Source organism: Oratosquilla oratoria, chromosome 9 (genome assembly GCF_046742065.1).
Source record: "Oratosquilla oratoria isolate Oo_2021 chromosome 9, ASM4674206v1, whole genome shotgun sequence".
NCBI lineage: Eukaryota > Metazoa > Arthropoda > Malacostraca > Stomatopoda > Squillidae > Oratosquilla > Oratosquilla oratoria.
The window spans coordinates 11,688,901-11,702,092 of NC_134785.1; the positions used below are offsets into that span (position 1 = coordinate 11,688,901).

General features: G+C 41.4%; 1 protein-coding gene across 2 annotated transcripts in view; it reads right to left on the bottom strand.

The window, feature by feature from the left end:
• Positions 1–13,192, bottom strand: part of vari (MAGUK p55 subfamily member vari) — a 101,789-nt gene that overhangs the window by 72,720 nt on the left and 15,877 nt on the right. The gene's annotated exons all lie outside the window — the stretch shown is intronic.

Here is a 13,192-nt window from a genome sequence, read left to right on the forward strand (position 1 = left end):
GGCACCGTGTCATACACTTGCTCGTGATCTACTTTCCAGGAGTGATTACTTCAATCATTTGAATCACATTGTAAGAACGATTTTCAGGATCTGATTTGTATTTCGTGTAAAACTTTCGTAAATCAATTTACATTCCAGGGAATACTTTTATCATTCGAATCACATTGTAAGAAAGACTTTCTGGATCTGATTTGTATTTCGTGTAAAAATTTCGTAATTCAATTTACATTCCAAGGAATACTTTTATCATTCGATTCGTTTTGTAAGAAAGGCTTTCAGGATCTGATTTGTATTTCGTGTAAAACTTTCATAATTCAATTCACGTTCCAAGGAATATTTTTATCATTCAATTAATTTTGTAAGAAAGAATTTCAGGATCCGATTTGTATTCCGTGAAAATCTTTCGTAAATCAATTTACATTCCAAGGAATACTTTTTTCGTTAGATTCGTTCTGTAAAAGACTTTCAGGTTTGATTTGTATTTAATGAAAAACTTTCGTAATTCAATTTACATTCCACGGAACACTTTTACCATTTGATTAGTTTTGTAAGAAAGAATTTCAGGATCTGATCGCTATTTCATGTAAAGCTTTCGTAATTCAATTCATATTCCAAGGAATACTTTTAGCATTCGTTTTGTAAAATAGACTTTCCTGATCTGATCGGTATTTCGTGTACAACTTTCGTAAATCAATTTACATTCCAAGGAATACTTTTATCATTCGATTCGTTTTGTAAAAAATACTTTCAGGATCTGGTCTGTATTTCATGGAAGACTTCCGTAAAATGATTCACATCTATGGTTTCACGTTCACCATATATCACCTTTCTATATAATTAAGTTGCCACCTATTATATGACATATAATATCATCATATCACCTTTCGATTCGCATTGTGGTCTATGGCAGTCTTCTCCATTCTTATGTTCTTATATTGTGAGAAAAGCTTTCACGATTTGATATCTACTTCTTGAAAGACGACACACACACACACACACACAATGAGGATTTGATCAACATCTCATGAAAAGCTTTCACGATCTTATATCTATTTCTTGACAAACGATTCACTTTCTAAGAAAGAAAAAAAAATCAGGATCTGATAAAAACTTCACGAACATCTTTCATGATCTAAGTTTCACGAGTGAATCGGTTCGTACTACTCTTATGAAAACACTTCCCCCAACTTCTCCAACTTCACGAAAGACTTTAGAGACTTGATCCACATTTCGGAGACCTATACATCAAAAGACTTTCGAGTCCTGATCCACATTTCGGGAGACCAACACATCAAAAGACTTTCGAGTCTTGATCCGATCCACATTTCGGGAGACCTACAGACCAAAAGACTTTCGAGTCTTTCGAGTCTTGATCCACACTTCGGGAGACCTACACACCAAGAGACTTGATCCACATTTCGAGAGACCTATATATCAAGAGACTTTCCACACTTGATCCACATTTCGGGAGACCTACACACTAAGAGACTTTCCAGACTTGATCCACATTTCGAGACATAACACACTAAGAGACTTTCCAGACTTGATCCACACTTTCTTCTCGACATTTTGAGACTTACAATTTAAATTATCTTTTCAAAACTTGATCCGCTTTGTTATGACAAGGGTGATACAAGCAAGGTCATCATATTAAGGCAGCAGACCAGGACTCGTAGTGATGGATTTAAATTGGACAAATTTAGATTTGATAATTAAATAGGCTAGAACTGGTTTACCAAGGGAATGTTTAACGAATAAAATATTTAGTAACCAAATTGTACATACATATACCAAAGGCTTTTTCCCCCTACACGGGGGGTAGCCATAGGTGCCAAGATAATAGGGAGGGAGGAGGGTGGAGGGGAGTGGAATATATAGGAAATGGAATGGGTGGGGGTGGTTTCTATGCTTTTGTCTTTTTGTCTTTTTGGCTAACCAATTTTTGAGCGTTGAAATAATTGGCTGTTATAAGAATCAGATAACTAAGGATAGGGGTGATAGGTGGTAATGGACATGGAACTGCATAGTGTAGGCCTTATAGTCTCTTTCAGTCTCCTTAATCCTTATGTTCTTTATTCGTCGTTTTCTTTTATGGACTTGTATGCATCATGACATTTGTCTCTCATCGATCACAAAAACACACGAGCATCGACTGCCCTCTCCACCTCCCTCCACCACCCTCCCACTCATCCTCGTGCCAAGTCTCCCTCACCAGAAACCCACGACCCCACAAGACCCGGCTACGATCCTCGAGCCCTTCCATACATCTCTCCGGAGAGAAATGGTGTACTGTCTGTGTTCTTCGACTGTGGGGCCGACGGGGAGAACTGTCACCGGTTGTCAGATAGGAAATAAATGAAACTGAGAGAGAGAGAGAGAGAGAGAGAGAGAGAGAGAGAGAGAGAGAGAAAGAGTCTTGGTTCCAGTCCCCAGACTGGATTCCAGCTCCTCTGGAATGCAACTCCCACACAATCGAGAGATGGTCTGCCCACTAATAACCATTGAGAAGAAAAGAGTAGACCATCATCCAACCAATCACCGGGCTGCATTCTAACGGGAGGCGGAGTCAGCTACCAGCGAGGACCAATGAAAGTCCTCAACTTCCGAATGACGTCATTCGAGGTGCGAACCAGCTGACTTCTCTCGATGTACAGCTTCGCGCGAGCCAGCTGTGCTGTTTCACCTTGACAGCTGGTAGCAAACACGCTGTTAGTCTTCGCTAAACACTGCCAGTTCACCTCGCCCCAAACGGACACAAACATACTAGGAGTTATGTATACAACAGCCTTTTTTTCACGCACACGACCCAATTTACCTACCTACACACACACACACATTTGTAGACTGGTATGATTATCGAAGGAGACGGGATCCCATGAGCGTAGGTAGTTTCCTGTATACCACAATTTGGTAAACACACGCACGCACACACACACACACGCAGTGGTTTGAGTTCCCGGCTGCCACTACGGCGGTCCGGGTTCGAATCCCGCCCAGGGCTGAAATAATTTCAGTATTGCTACGATGCGGGTCGTTACTCTAACTCTTGTGGGCGGGGAGTTGTGTGTGTGTGTGTGCGTGTGAGGTCACAGCATTATCCTTAGATCGATCATATATGAGCTCTGAGCTCTTTTCCGGGCAGGAAATAGCTGTCGATCACGAGTCCAACACGTGGTCCAAGACCATGGTGAATCACACACAATTCTGAGGTCCGGTCCAGGGACCGAGAGTCAGCCCCTCGGGGTTTCACCTCTGATTGGAAGCAGTGAGATGACCCTACCCGACGTCCGTCCCTTGGAATCGGCACGTGGAGGCGCCGGTTCCCCGTACCGCACAAACCGAACCATGGTCTTGGATCATGTGTTGGACTCGTGATCGATAGCTATTTCCCTCCCGGATGAGAGCTCAGAGCTTATATATGACCGATCTATGGGTTATACTGTGACCTTACACCCCCCCGCCCACGTGAGTTGGAGTAACAACCCGCAGCACAGCGATGCTGAAATTATTTCAGCCCTGGGCGGGATTCGAACCCGGACCGCCGTAGTGGCAGCCGGGAACTCTAACCACTGCGCCACGAGGTTGTAACGGTGTGCTTATTAAAGTAGTTACACAAACACACACACACACAACTCTGAGATCTCTTTCGGGAGGGAAGTAGCTGCAGATCGCGAGTCCAACACGTGATCCAAGACCATGGTGAATCACACACACACACAGTTGTGCGAATCTTGTCTGAAATAGAATTGGACCAAAGCTTAAGCCTTCTCTTATCCAACTCCATATACATATTAGTGTATTAACACACACATATAGCGCAATCGATTAAGTCACTGTCACTTGTTATGTGCTAGCGGAGGTTCGAGTCCTTAGCTGTACCACGTATTAATTCCTGCAAGTATGCCTCCTCGAGTTTCTCGATGGTGATAGCTTAGAATTAAAGTGAATTGTGGTTGATAAATGTACACACACACACTATATATATATGGTAATAAGAACACAGGTACCTGTATTCACTTAGGCAAAATGGACCACTTGGAAAAACTAACGAAGAAGAGCGCTTTCGTATATTACATCTTCAGTGCGCTTTTTTTCCAAATGGTGTACTTAGCACATACTATATATATATATATATATATATATATATATATATATATATATATGCACACACAAACAAGTGTGTGTGGTTCTAGAACAATCACTTCAGTGCTTTGGTTCGCCCTGATGCTGAAGGTATGACGGACATCTTTTCACATGTTTACATGACAGAGTCCAAGAACGCGAAGGCCAGCAGCCCATCTGCACAGGCACGTTTAGCCCAAACGTAAACATATTTTTTATTCTTATCTTAATAATATCGACCCATAAGGAGGTCATCAAGTGTGATCATGCGATCCGTTTTAATTTACAATTACAATTTCCACAACAGTTCTGTTGAGAAAATAAAAAAAATATTTTGAAACATCTCATCACTGTTGTGTAACGCAGGTTATGACGTCTGGGTTCTTGTGTCCCTCAGCCTGATATCCCCGTTCCCTGCGAAAGTTTACCTACAAACAAACAAAACGAGTGATTATATATCGGTGTAGATGCAGAAGAGGGAAATGTGATAAATGAAGTATCGTATTAAGTTTCCATTCGATGATTATCATCATTATTTTCAATATCAATCTTATTGTTATTACTATTAATATTATTATTGCAGCCTCCCAACAAGTTCGTATAAAACCTTAAATATATATAAACAATGACATTAACTGCGGGACTCATCAGAATAAGAAACTTTTTCTATAGTTACCCCATAAAAAGTTTTCTCTTATTATCTTACATTTTCTACGAGGTTTCGCGGATTCAAATATTGTGGTTATTTTGTTTACACTCTTCCTCCCAAATAAACATCCCTTTCCGTTCAAAAGGATAACAACTTTGATGCAGCGTTCTGCAGTTGATTTTATTCATCTAAAAAAATTAAATTCTAAAAAAAATTATATACTAACCCTTAAAAAAGCGTGAATTGGATTTAATCACCAAATATCCCGACGGAATACATCATACATGGAAATAAACAAACATAAGATAAAGACGTTATTAAAAACAAAAGCGGACAATTAAAACCAAAACAAAATGTAAATTCATTGCCAATCATTACGTACACATTTTAGTTTTCGTTAGGCGATTTTATTCTGCTAAGGGATGCAGAAACACTCGTATCATACAATCTCTTCATTGCGTCTGTGCACGTGCGCGCGCGCATGCACGCAGACGGAAGGCAATTTGTTAAATGACCATAAATCTTGCCCAGGAAGAACCGCGGCCGGGGACATAAACTTTGTTGACAAAGTAGGATTAATCACACACACACACACACACACACACACACACACACACTTACAGAATCATGAAAGGCATAGAAATTATTGATAGAGAGAATCTGATAAAATGGGATGATAGAAATACAAGAGGACACGGAAAGAAAATCAAGAAAGACGGCTATAGAAGAGATGTGAAAAAGAACAGCTTTCCTCACAGAGTAATAGACAGTTGGAACAAGTTAGATGAGAAAGTGGTGTGTGCAAAAACAATACATGAATTTAAAAATTGTTTAGATGAAATGAGATATGAAGACGGGACACCACGAGCATAGCTCCCCTTCCCATAAAATACAACTAGGTACAACTAGGTAAATACCGACAAAGACGATTTCCATGGGGATGGGAGAGTAAAACAACAACAAAATATATTAGAGAGAAGAGACGAAAGAGGAGAAGAGACGAAGAAAAATACAATGAGCAATAGAGAGAGAAAGAGAGATGGAGACGGGTGGTAGGGAGAGAGAGAGAGAGAGAGAGAGAGAGAGAGAATAATATTAAGAGGGTGGGGAGTGGGGAGGGGTTAAATGGGAGAGGATGTCCAGCTTCTGGATGTGCGGCACACTAGGCTAACATGCTACTTGCATTTGCTATTTCGTTTGAGTAGAAACGACTTCGGTTACAAAGACTTACAAGGGCGGAGCATGCCGGCAGGAGACCTTTTGGTCCATAACTAGGTCGGATGCGGAAAAAAATATAATAATGATAAAAAAATAAAAATGAAAATAAATAAAAATATAATAATATAAATAATAAAAATAAAATAACAAATAAAACAAATAAATAATAAATAAAATAAATATTCTAGATTTCCATATGAACATCTAAATAATGTGTCTAACATTCGTATTCTAGATTTAACTTCTCTTACTTCGTAATTCAGATTCTCACTACATGACGTCAGCAAGAGTAATATGACATTTGGAAATCTGAAAAAAAACACACACACATATATATATATATATATATATATATATATATATATATAGTAACCGAGGTCGTTTCTACCAAAACGACATAGCAAAAGCAAGTAGCATGCTATCGAAAAATACCTAGTGTGCTGCCACTGTGGTGGTGGATATTCTTGATACCCAAGAAACTTCGAATTAATCCTGAAGAAAACGGAATCCAGTGGATATTCTCAAGACAAATACAGAATTCTTTCCAAACGGGTCCTTCCTCTCGCCATCGGGTCCCTTTCCCTGGCTTTAGAACCACTCAGCTAAGTCTAACTTAACCTAACCTAACCTAACCTTCTTTGACATATACTCGAAAGTCACCCTAACATTTGGATTGTACGGACTATAACGCCAAAACATCTCGGGTATAGAAAGAGAGAGAGAGAGAGAGAGGGGGGGGGAAGTGAGGAAGAGAGAGAGAAAGTGTGAGAGGGAGGGAGGGAGGGAGGAAAGGAGGGAGACAGAGAGAGAGAGCCAGACAATCTTATGTCGTTGACATGAAGAAGGAGGATGAGGAGGAGGAGGAGGAGGAGGAAGGGGTGGAGGAGGAGAAGAGGGAAAAGTGGAGGACGAAGTGAAGGACGAGAACGAGGAGGACGGGGTGAATAAGAAGAGGAAGAGGAGGAGGTGGAGAAGAACGAAGAGGAGGAAGAAGAGAGAAAGGTGGAGGAGGAGGAGGAGGAATGGACGAATGAGAAGGAGAGGAGGAGGTGGAAAAGAACGAAGAGGTGGACGGGATGGAGGAAGAAGAGGAAGAGGAGGCGGAAGAGGAGAAAGACGAGGAGAGAAAAGCTAGGATGGTGGCTATCTAGTCCAGTAAAGTAATCGAATGCCAGTCCCACAAGGCTGCGTTTCCAAGGGTGTTGAAGACCGTTGAAGACGGATAACGGGGAGATGATCTTCTCCCACGTTCTTTCACTAAATACTAAAATCTTGAAACCTACTAACCATTGACTATGCTGAATAAAATCGCCTGACGTCAGTTCGTAAACAATCAGCAGCAGTGACGTCACCTTAGACGAACGAGATCGTCTAATCTTAACCAGAACAGAAACATGTAGAAGACACCATCATACTGCATGTACCTAAAATCCTAGATGCGTAAGGAGACAGTCTCGCAAACAGGCAAGATACCAAAAGAGAATTGTTTCTCAATCAGTCTGTCAGTCAGCAGGCTGACGTGGAGCCTCAGGCATTAGGAAGACGACGAGTGAAGAATGATCAGGTCGATAAGAACGACAAGAAACGACAGTGAAGCCTCACACGAGGTCGACAATAGCGACTCAAGGCCAACTCAGCCGACATGACGTCATCACGCACTGCTCCTCGCTTCTCTACGATTTCAAATATTACATAAATATTGTGTGTATGAGTTCATATATATATATATATATATATATTATATAAATATATATATATATGTATATATATATATCGACACGTGTAAAGACAAATTGTTGGAGAGTGGCGTAGGGAAATTCTAGGATGGAGCAGATGCACTTTATTCTCTAACGTTTCGACAGAGTCTTCTGTAGAAAGAAAATGATACACGCAACTGGACATACGCTGCTAATATACGTATCTAGCGGATCATCTGCCGGGTCGTCTTGGAATAGAGCTCGCTGATTGGTCTGCATGTGCCCCTACGATAACCAATCCCGCCGCGGCGCGTGTTAGGCTTAAAAACCCTTCTCTATGATTAGTTGTTATTGCTAAATCGATGTAAGCTGCCCCCATAGATTAGCTTGTAATTTCTTCCATACCAGTCTGAAATATATCTACATTATTCCATTTGGGTAAATGGTCGTGGTTCGTAGCATATATTACATACATACATATCCCAAAGGCTTTTCCCCCCTTACACGGGAGGTAGCCAAAAGACAAAGTCATAGAAATCACTCCTACCCATTCCATCCCCACATACTCCACTCCCCTCCACCCTCTTATCTTGGCACCTCCTGGATGACGGGTCATCCCTGCACCTTGTCCACTGCCCTGGGTTATAAACAGTGTCGCAAGACACAGCACATCCATAGCAAGGCCGCTTCATTAATTCGGCGACCCTCCTCTACGTCCCCTCATGCATAAAAAGAGAAGACGGGGAGAAATCCCTTCGGGCTGCGTCAAATTATTTCTCATACATACTCCCTCATCCCCCACCCCACTCCCTTCCATGCATCACAGCACCATCCATACACAACCATTCTCCACTCACCCCTATCTTCTGTCTTCTCCCTTCCTTCCTCAACAGACATTCCCCTCTTTCCCAGTGCCCCTTTTAACCCCCTCCTTCCATCTCTTCCTTGGACGCCCCCTCAAATACACTCCTTCCACCTCTGCCTTCCACACTTCTTTTGCTAATCTTTCTTCACTCATTCTTTCCATGTGTCCAAACCATCCTAATACTACTTCATCAACCCTATCTCCTAACTCCCTTTCCACCCCTGTTCTCCTCCTCATTTCTCACTCTATCTAGCCTAGTAACCCCCATCATACTTCTCAGACACCTCATCTCGAACACATTCAAACTCCTTCTCTCTTCCTCTCTTATGTTTCATGTTTCTGCCCCGTACAGTTCTGTCGGCACAATCACTCCTTCATACAATCTCCTCTTAGCATCCATTCCCAAATGTCTATTTCTCATTACACTTTTTAATCCCCCAAGGGATTCACTCGCTTCTCTTAGTCTACATACTACCTCTAACACCACTCCTCCCTTTCCTGCCACATTCGCACCGAAGTATCTAAAACTATCCACTTCCTCCAGTCTCTCTCCCTTAATACTCACTTCCAGCCTACTACCACTCTCTCCCTTTGAGCATCTCATCACCTTACTTTTCCCCGCATTTAGCATATATTATTAATTAATTAGACGTTCTGTGGTGTCGCATGTCGTCGTGTTCATAGATTCTTTTTCCGATTCCTCGTGATGTTTCGTCGAAGTAAGCTGCGTCGCATCCACCACAGGGAATTTTGTATACTAAGCTGTCTTCGTTCTTTCTTTCCGTGTTTTGGTCTCTATACGTACAATTGCGAGGTTTGGCCATGGCATCCCCCCTTAAGCGGCGTCATGGCATCCCTTTACACGGGAAGGGGAACCTCTTGGTATCGTTACGTGGACGACGTGTTACAGTGCCAGAGAATACTCATTTCGAAAAAAAAAAAAAATCGTATGCTCGACGGTGTAGACACATTGAATTTACGGTGTAAAAAGAGATGAATGGGAAAATATAATTTTCAGACACGATAATACATCGGGTTAAAGGTAATGTAAAATGTTCAGTTTACAGAAAACCAACAAAGAATATTTTATCCATTACCTGTCACGACACATGAGAACGAAATCTGTCGTAGCTACCTTAAGTATCCATCGGGTCTTCAACAAAGTTGAAAAATAAAGCTGAAAACATATTTGGAAAAAAAAAAACAGAGCCACAGAAACGCACGGTGAAGCAATATCCAAGTTCCTCGAGAGGATTGGGGTAAACATAGTTCACTCGTCAGGGTAAAGGACGAAGGATAAGGGACCCAAAAACCAAAATTCAGAAAGAACGAAGAGAGCGTAATATACAAAAATCCCTGTGGCGGATGCGACGCAGCTTACTTCGGCGAAACGTCAAGAGGTATCGGAAAAAGAGTCTATGAACACAAGAACGACATGCGACACCAAAGAAGTCTAATTCATTCGTAAAACACGCTATGAACCACGACCATTTACCCAATTGGAATAATGCAGAGATACTTCCCGCTGATATGGAAAAAATGACAAGGAAATCTATAGTGGTAGTTTACATCAACTTAGCAGTAAAAACTAACCATAAAGACGGGTTTGTAAACCTAGCACGTGCCTCGGGGGGATTGGTTATCGTAGGGGCACATACAGACCAATCAGCGAGCTCCATTCCAAGAACACCAGCCAGATGATCTGCTAGATATGTATATAAGCAGCTTATGCCTAGTTGCCTTATCATTCTCTCTTTAGAAGACTGTCGAAATGTTAGAGAATAAAGTGCATCTGCTCCATCCTGGAATTTCCCTACACCACTTTCCATGTATAATATATATATATATATATATATATATGTGTGTGTGTGTGTGTGTGTGTTTGTTTAGTTCCCGCCGTGAATATACATATTTTTCCTGACTATTTCATATATTCCTTCCATATATTACTTCTCTTCCCACATATTTTATATAGATGCACAGCACATACCAGACGCTCATACAATCTTCATTCTCGATTATTTCAATCAACCTACATTAATAAGTATTCGTGGCTATCTATTCAATACACTTCATATGCAGTAGTTCTCTAAAGACATATATACTTTTTTATAAATATAAGTCTGTAGCTCATCTTCATAACATGATGATGAATCAGAGGAAATGGGAATTATTTGAATTCGGAAGCTTAATCTTCATTTAGTTTGTCACAAAGAATGACATTAAATTCGCAAAAGAGAAAAAAAAATGCACAAGACGGACCTGTCAAGATCTCAAAATAAAGTAAGAAAACGAAACTGAAATATTTGGAAGTCGACAATTTGGAATAATCTACCAGCTATAAGTACGAAAAATGTAAAAAAAAAAAAAAAAAAAAAAAAAAAAAAAAAAAAATAATAATAATAATAATAATAATAACAAAATCAAAGAAAACAAAATAAATAAACAAACGCGGGTAGACAATTTGGAATTGTCTACCCGCCATAAGAAAAATGCAAATAAAACAAAATAAAATAAAAACAAAATCAAAGAAAACAAAATAAATAAACAAACACAAGCCCATTCACAGGGTCATTAGTTGTATATATTTAAATTCTACAAAAAATAAATCAAGCTCTTCTTGGGGGAGGGGGACGCTAACCGTAGCAAAGCAACGTCTTTTATTTACATATTTGTCCCTCACCATGGATCCCTCTGGCAATGTCGTCTTCTATACCCGGCAGAAAATAAGACGGCCAGGGAAAAAATCTTGGTAAAAAGGTGACCGATGCAAAGTTTGCTGTAATGATTATAATTTATTTTATATTATTTGTTTTTGTTTTGTTATCATTTGTCTGTCTGAATTTCATTTATTATTAGTTATGTAGAGACATTGGGACAAATTATGGGAAAGGTGGAGGGGAAACACGGGTCTTTATCTGAATATCGAGTTTATTCCTGACCGGTTTCGCTTACAATAACTTCTCTGAAGAAGCTATTGTAAGCGAAACCGGTCAGGAATAAACTCGATATTCAGATAAAGACCCGTGTTTCCCCCTCCACCTTTCCCATGATTATTAGTTATATGTCAATTTATTATTATTTACTATTTCCTGTTTGTTTACTATTTAACTATACCTATGCATTTATTCATGTATTTTATTTGTTATTTACATTATTATAGTTTTTATTTATTGTTTTATTATTAATATGATTTTTTTTTCGCATCCGACCTAGATATGGACCAAAAGGTCTCCTGTCGGCATGCTCCGCCTTTGTAATATATATATATATATATATATGTGTGTGTGTGTATGTGTGTTTGTGTGTGTATGTATATATGTATTAGTTGTTTTTCAGCTAAAATATATGTTGCTAACAAAATTGCATCAAACCAAGTACAACAACTAAAGCTATATCCACAGAGTTCTGATATAGTGTGGAAGAGATTGTTTCGCCTGCAATGATCCTGAAGGCCTTTCTATTGACAATAAGGACGAGAGGTGGGAGAGGTGGGAGAGGGGGTAGTGGAGTGAAGGGGGGGGTAGAGGGGTTGACAATAACCCTCTCCCCCCAACCAGGTTATGACCCAAGACAGAACGATCGCCGCAGACGGAATAGGACAGCGGGAGAGAGAGAGAGAGAGAGAGAGAGAGAGAGAGAGAGACGGGAGGACTTCGCCACCCGAGGGGTCATTTCGCGCCTAAATGATCACCGCGCTGGAAACACCATTGGCGGGAATTTCGCCACAGAATGGCGGGGGGGGGGGGACGCCTTGGCAAAGAGACAAGAGGACGGGGATGGGGGGAGGATTGTAAAGCTAAGCCTCCTCTTTCTCACCCCCTCTCTCCTCTTCCACCTCCTCCTCTCCCATGACTCCACCTCCTCCTCCTCCCCACTGTCTCCTCTTCCTCTCCCCCTGTCTCCTCTTCTTCATCCTACTTGCCTCCTCTTCTTCCTTCTCCCCCTGCCTCCTCTTCTTCCTTCTCCCACTTATCTCCTCTTCTTCCTTTTCCCCCATGCCTCCTCTTCTTCCTTCTCCCCCTGCCTCCTCCTCCCACTTACCTCCTCTTCTTCCTTCTCCCCCATGCCTCCTCTTCTTCCTCCTCCCCCTGCCTCCTTTTCTTTGTCTTTCCCCCTCCTCCCGTCTTCTCTTCTTCCTCCTTCCTCATCTTCTTACTCCTCCCCTTACCCCTTCTTCCTTCCCGTCTCCTCTTTTTTCCCCTCACCCCTGACTCCTCTTCTTCCTCTCCACATTTTCTTCCTTCCTTTCTCTCCTCTTCCCCCTGCCTCTTCTTTCTTCTCTTCCTTCTACAAGATGATTGTAAGCACATACGGGAGACGTTCAGCTGCCTTCTTTCTCCTCCTCTCCCTCCTCCTTCCCACTACCTCCCTCTTCCTCCCCCCCTGTCTCCCTCTTCCTCCCACCTGTCTCGATGACCTCCACCTAGTAACCTCCTTTATCACTCCATCGCGAGATTACCCACATGAACAGAAGCGCTGGTGAAGCGGACTCCTTGATTACTTCGCCCGGACGGAGTCCAGGAGCGAGGTATTGATTTGGGTCGAGTCTGTAAGCAAAACCCACGACCGAGGAACACCCGACCCGACCTGTGTGTTGCTTCTATCTACCGCCAGGGCGATCTTATTCACCTGATAGAC